The sequence below is a fragment of the Penaeus monodon genome, chromosome 6 (genome assembly GCF_015228065.2).
Source record: "Penaeus monodon isolate SGIC_2016 chromosome 6, NSTDA_Pmon_1, whole genome shotgun sequence".
In the NCBI taxonomy this organism is placed as follows: Eukaryota; Metazoa; Arthropoda; class Malacostraca; order Decapoda; family Penaeidae; genus Penaeus; species Penaeus monodon.
In genome coordinates this window covers 37315161-37322660 of record NC_051391.1, presented here as the reverse complement: position 1 = coordinate 37322660, position 7500 = coordinate 37315161, and the positions used below count along the sequence as shown (strand labels likewise).

At 35.9% G+C, this 7500-nt stretch overlaps 1 pseudogene; it reads left to right on the top strand.

The window, feature by feature from the left end:
- LOC119573970 overlaps window positions 1-7500 on the top strand; it is a 33622-nt pseudogene that overhangs the window by 23269 nt on the left and 2853 nt on the right.

Below are 7500 nucleotides of genomic sequence, written 5' to 3'. Positions count from 1 at the left end.
TGCTAATAGTTTTTGTTGCAGTCTCAGTATCCTTTAGTTTCACTATAGGGTCTCGCTTTATGCCTAATACCGTTAAAGTAATCCCTTTTAGTTTACTGTCACCCGCCTTCCCGTTTATAACGAGCTCATCTTCCTATCAAATATGATCGTCCCTGAGACCTACACTTTCTACAGGAGGGTCAGGATTGGATTCACTGGTGCATGTTGCGTTTCAGTTCCTGCATCAAGTTCTAGCAGCGTTTTACTTTTGCTCACCTTTTTTCTATCCATATCCTTGTGCTCTTCAAGGGACCTCAGTTCATTTGTTATGATCCTCGCATAGGGATCGGTAAGGATTTTTGTTCTGGCGTGTCTATGAGCTGCCTCTCCATCTCTTCCTGGGTGTTTCATTGTGTATTTTGCCACGTTTTGTCCCACGATAGTTTCCCTTGACTTTCGTAACACAGGCAGTTGCCAGCTGTGATCTTCTTAGGTTGGAATGTTTGCAGTTTTCCTTTTCCATCCCTATTGTTTCGTGTATTTTGATTGCTTCTTCCACTTTTTCTTCCACCTTTTGCTTCCTCATCCTGGCTTCTACTTCGTTTACTTTATATCTATGCTTATTTAATTCTTTTAAGAATATATTCTCTCTTTTTTCTTTTATATATATACGTGTGTGTGTGTGTGTGTGTGTGTGTGTGTGTGTGTGTGTGTGTGTGTGTGTGTGTGTGTGTGTGTGTGTGTGTGTGTGTGTGTGTGTGTGTGTGCGTGTATGTATATATGTATATATATGTGTGTATATATATATACATTTATATTATATTATTATATATTATATTATTATATATTGTATTATTTTATATAAACGCACACACATTCACAGATAGGTATATAGATAAAGTTGGGCATGAAAATGGAAAGCAGATATATAACCAGATATACTGTAGATACGTATGTGTATGTATCCATATAGATAGCATGTATTACTGAACACACACACACACACACACACACACACACACACACACACACACACACACACACCACACACACACACACACACACACCACACACACACCCCACACACACACACACACACACACACACACACACACACACACACACACACACACACACACACACACACACACACACACACACACACACACACACACACATATACATATATAGATATATATATATATATATATATATATATATATATTATATATATATATTATGTATACGTATATATATATATGTGTGTGTATGTATATATATATATATATTTATATATATATATATATATATATATATATATATATATATATATATATATATATATGAACATATAGATAGTTACATATGTAAGTATAAGTATGTACGTATGTCTCTATGTATGCATGTCTGTATTTATTTTCAAAGAGTGTAGTGTATGAACATACAGACCCAAGCGCACCTTCACCCTCCCGTCCAGCTAACGAGCGAATCACTCAGAGTACGACCCACACACTTCCTCTTCCACGCCACTTGGTTGCTCATCCCCGAGGTTCTCAGTACGGCCTTGCATGATAAAATAGTATTTTTCCCCGAAACACCTGATCGTAATATATATATATATATATATATATATATATATATATATATATATATATATATATATATATATATATATATATATATATATATATATATATATATATATATATATATATATTTGTTTCAAAACTGCAATAGAATTAAAACAAAACAAAACTGTTCGCACGATATATATATGAAAATAGTATATGGTTAGAGGGGATAGCAATAACATTCGGATTACTGATGACTATCGGCACTGACAGATCTTATTCTTTTACTTTAGTATAAATAATGGCGTAGCGTTAGGTCATAAATTACTCTTGGGATATTATCATCAGCTGTTTAATTGAGGTTATGGCTGTTTGTTACTGTCAGTTTCATATCATATGCCGTAGGCGAATCCATTCACCCCCCCCCCAAATATTTTTAGTATACATTTTACAGGTATTATATATATTCTTTTTATGTATGTACATACACATACGCACGCAAACACACATTGAGAGCAAGAAAGAGAGAGAGAGAGAGAGAGAGAGAGAGAGAGAGAGAGAGAGAGAGAGAGAGAGAGAGCATAACAGAGCGAGGGAGAAAGAAAAAGACAGAGACAGACAGACATGCAGAATCACGGATATAATAATTCACTGCCCCCATACTTCCTTCCCCAAGGCAACACTACCCACGAAGGCTGGTGTGAAACGGGAGTGAGGACAGTATCCCTCCAGTTAGTGAGGGAAGTGTTAGTCCACGTCGGCCCAGGTGCCCCCGTCACCCTCATCCCAGCTCTCGCGCCTCACCTGGTGTGGATTCTGCAGGTAAACAGAAAAAAGGTTTATTATATATATATATATATATATATATATATATATATATATATATATATATATATATATATATATATATTAGAGTTTATCGTGTAGTGCAATCACAAACGAGTTATTAGTTTTCAGGTTTTATAAAATCCTTTTGTTTTCTTCACAAGGTACCTCCAAGCTTCATATAGCTAAGAGCAACACCATCGTGTGAAGTCTTATTATAGTTATATTCATGATAATCATTATTTTCTTTTATTTGTCCACGATAAAATCACAATTGCCCTTAGGCGAGGGAGTAAGAGGCACCGACCAGAAGTTAATGACATGTCTGATAGAGAGAGTAGGCAGACGGAGACCTAGCGTAATGAACAGGTGTTTAAAAGTATGTGCTGCGAAGGGCAGTAATTGACGCGCGCCATTCTGTCCTACGAGTACTTATCTGGAACACTAGAATCTAGCTTGGTCAGAGGACTGAAGGGTACGATTTCCAGGAGATACTCATTAAGTATACAGTTCTTCACGAACGGAGGCGAGTACTTTCCCTCGTTTCGCCCGTATATCATCGTAGTATGTCAGCGAGAACAATAGCTGGTGACGACTCGAGGCATTCCCTGACGTCTCCCTGTAGTCTTTCATCGTCTCTGTATTGCCTAGAACATCAGCATATTATCAAATCAAATCAAATTCTCATCATCTTTTAGGAGTATATCAGTTCTTGTTTTATAAACAGTACTGTTACAGGAGAGACAAAGTAGTAAATTCCTCAAACTTTATTTGTTGTAACATATACACTCCTTTTGTTAAAGATGATAGGGTTACGTTCACGCTTTGACAGTTTTACCACGTGTTTTCCTGGTCTGCAGAAATATGTCCTATCAATATATACTTTGTATTTGAATATTTGGACATTTTTTCTTTCGCTGAATCAAGTAAACGTTTTTTCTCCCTCATTATGACTTGACACGATTTTTTTCTTTTTTTTCTTTTCTTTTTTCTGGCAAACGAATGTTTTAACTTGCCATTTAGAACAAAATGTTGCACATATTTCCATGTTTAGGTCTATGATTTTCAACCTTTCTCTGTATTTTTACCTCGGACTGAATTGTTCCTCGTTATATGCGCCTTTACTGCTATTTTAGAAAAACATGAATGTCTAATGTAGACGCACAAGAAAAGGTAGCCAACTTCATTTTTAACATTTTGCAGGAGATAATTTTAACCAAGAAAAAAAAACATAGTTACTGCAAAGTTGGTTTAAGAAAATATTAAACAAAATGCATCAAACAATACCAGTAGGAATTTCGCAGAGTGCCATGTAAAAGATTACTGGCTGTGGTATATTCGCCCTTGGTTGAAAATCCCCGCTGTAGGCGAACTTGATCTTTGTCTTTGCCTTTTGGCCTATAAACGTAAAATTATATTGGTTCTATCACAAGAAGGGCAATGTAGCTGTATTGTTTATCCTAGCACTATTTCTTACTGTATAAAATCCTTTGTTTTGAAAAAGAGTCCTGTTGCAAAAAGGAAAACGTATGAAGATATTTGCTCTTTCTAGTATACGTAAATTATATTTCGTGAGGGCTCCAAAAAAATACCAAATGGTTATTCTAGTGATCTAGAGATCTTACCTGAGCGCCCATTCAAAGTAAAATTTCCTTCCTCTATCACATGAGTCCCCCGCCCTGGTTAAATTGTTTCACAAAGTAGGGCAGCGTCGTGTCTTCTTCATCACCTGTATCAGGTGATAGGGGCACATGTTAATCATGTAAGAGGTCATTGAAGAAAGACTGAGGCAGTTTATCTGTTGAAAGCATACAATGCGTGACATAGTGAATAATTATATCTAACACAAAGAACATATCGGAGAGATGGAGTGGCAAGTTTTATTTATTATCACTCTTAACATATACACACACCTTTCTTTGACCAGGAAAATTGCAGAAAATACTAGTATGTATTACTTAAAACCTCCTGCTAGAATGCATATTTCTCGAAAAAGGCAATTACCATACTCCGATAACTACCATACCCCCGATGGTTGACTTACCATCTCCGAAATATAATCTAGTTATCTAGCTCCATCTCATACCACATATTTGTAGGCAGGTGGGAGAAAAACAAATGCAGGGCAGTCGAGAAGTGTAAACTGGGCATAATATGCCCGTTAGCAGCCACATCCCATCGTCGCCATTACCTCCTTCTTAACGTCTGCCGCTGTTTATTGCTACTTTCCTGACACTTGACGGCCAGTGCGCATAAATCTCTTTCTCTCTCTCTACGTGTATTTGTGTTATATGTGTCATTTTACAATATAGGTCTTTTCTTCAAGGAGGCAAGATATATATGCTAGAGAGAGTGTTCCTGATGTAAGAAACTACAGTAACCGACGAAGTTACCAGCGCGTAGTCTCTTCCCTTCCGTATACTTGTAGACGGGTGATAGAAATTACGGGAAGGAGGTAATACAGATTGGGCAGATTATTGAAAAGCTGGCATCTTTTTCATACATCGACATAACACAGGAAGCCAAAATCGATGTTAACACGTGAGACATTTATATTTACGCAGAAAATTTATGCATGTTTGCTTTCATTTACAGGTGTGCGCTTGGAATTGCCTGTGTTCGTGTTATCTTTAGTTATGATATGTGGTCGTCTTCGTGGTCGATTATTCTTTTCCGGGGAAATCTTTTGGGTTAACGCATATTAATTTGCGTTGAATGATAAGAGTCAATCACAGGAAATTGATGTAGGGCCCTGAAACACACTCTTGTAGATTTGCGTATGTGAGGAAACGAGAGGGAGGGGGTGGGGGTTAATTATCAGTAGTTAGGAGTGGGGGCTAGGGGATAAGGAGGAGATGAAGCTTATCACAAATATACCTCCTTTTAACCAGTTTTCTCAGCTAGCAGATTCAATTACTGGAAATCCTCAATACAATTATATATATATATATATATATATATATATATATATATATATATATATATATATATATATATATATATATATAGTGCAGTTTTGTGCTCCTTTGAATGGGATATTTAATATAATATTACTCGCAATAATTATTTACAATATATTCATTTGCCTTGAGCAGGGGTAAATTCATTATCAAGATGTGTTTTAAACGATTGTCAGCGCAAAAGAGAGGCAACTCTCCCAAACCACTTGGCAATTTAGTAGTTATGTTGGAGAGAGAGGATTCAGCGTGCATGTTAAAGCAACTAGACTTATCACCCTTACACCGCAGTTGTCAATTATGCTTAATTATCATATATAATTAATTTTTTAGAAAGTAAGATTTCACAGAGGTTACATTTGTACATATATTGTTTTAGTGTATATCTGTCTATACAAAAAAGTCTTTAGGGAGTACTATCATACATGTTATTGATGTTATTTCTTGTGAAATAATGACCAGTTAATAGATATTTTTCCACCCTTTTATATGCGTATCCATTCTTTCAGGAACATGATAGTATGTGCATAGTATTACAAGCGGTCTGTGGAAAGTATTAATATTCATAGAGTTTGTGTTATTTCTTGTGGAATAATGGACTGTTAATAGATTAACTGAGTATAATGTTACCCGACTGGGAGAGGGGGGCTCCTGTTATTAGGAGAGGCCGTTGTTGCGAGGAGATTGACTTAGCTACTTGATTTAGATTACTAAAATCTATCACAGTAAATATATGATCGACTCTACATTTTCATTGTCTTCATAAAATGTGTGATCGAGTTTTATAATCCTTTGATTGAGATGTTTGAGGTCTAATGTTACTTACAAGTGGTAGCACACAATAGTTATTTCCAATATATATTAATTTGTCTGGTGCATAAGTAGTTCATTTCTCACATTGTCTTCGTAAAATTTTTATGATCCTTTGATTGAACTATTTGATATCCAATACAATTGTGTGTACTCTGATTTAGCGTGTATGTGCGCTTCGCCGTTTTGGGATACGATAGTATGTGCAGAATTATGCAAGAGGTCTGCAGATAGTTATAATATTCATATAATTTGTGCTACATAAGTAAATTTATCTATGTTACGCAACAGGCGCATAACTTTCTTGTGAGTGTATGTGTATTAGGGATGGCTCCTGTTATTAGGAGAGTGACTCAGGTAGATGAGGAGATTGAGGGAGGAGGAGGGGGTCGGGGGATGAGGTTCTGGTACAGGCCGATACGAGATATCTCTGTTATATATACACCTTAGACTATGCGACTTAGTATTGACTTAAATTACTAACATCTAACAAAGTAAATATAATCTTTTCCTTGTCTTTGTAAAATGTATGATTGAGTTTTATGATAATTTGATCGAGATATCCAATATTGCTTACAAGTGTTGGCACACAATAGTTAATTACCAGATTAGGAAGCAGGTATTTAGCCCTTAAGGACAACAACTCATTTACCACCAGGCAGGTGCATCCTAGGGATGTAGGAGCAATTGCCATTTAGTGATGGTCATACTATTGATAGGTCATGTCACATTTGGGGGTCATTAAAAGCAATTAGCATTTGGTACATGATATCGTTATTGATTAAAAAATAAATAAAACCAAACATAAACAACTATGAGAGTTCAACTACTCTCTATACTTTGAAATAATTTGCGCACGTCACCCCTTCCCCCTTCCCCCCTCCCTCACCCACCTACAACGGACATCCAGGCATTCAAATCTTTGTAAACTGTCGTCACGCCAACATGGCACAGTCACATACTCCACTTTCCACCTATGGAGAATAATCGTAAGCAAAACATCTTATTTTGTTTCAGTGTTTGGTATTTTCTCCCGACTATTACTTTTATCATTTGTGTTGCTGTTGTATCTTGTGTTTCTTATTTTCGCTGTAATTATATATTCAGTACATAGTTCTTACAAATATGTCTCTCTTGTAAATGCAGATTCTCATGATGGACACAGTTATTGATGTCCGAAAGCTTAATAAATGAAAAAATGCATGTGGTTTCCTGTTGTCCTGGTCCTCATATTTATAATATATATATATATATATATATATATATATATATATATATATGTGTGTGTGTGTGTGTGTGTGTGTGTGTGTGTGTGTGTGTGTGTGTGTGTATGTTTGTGTGTACACATTTGTATATAT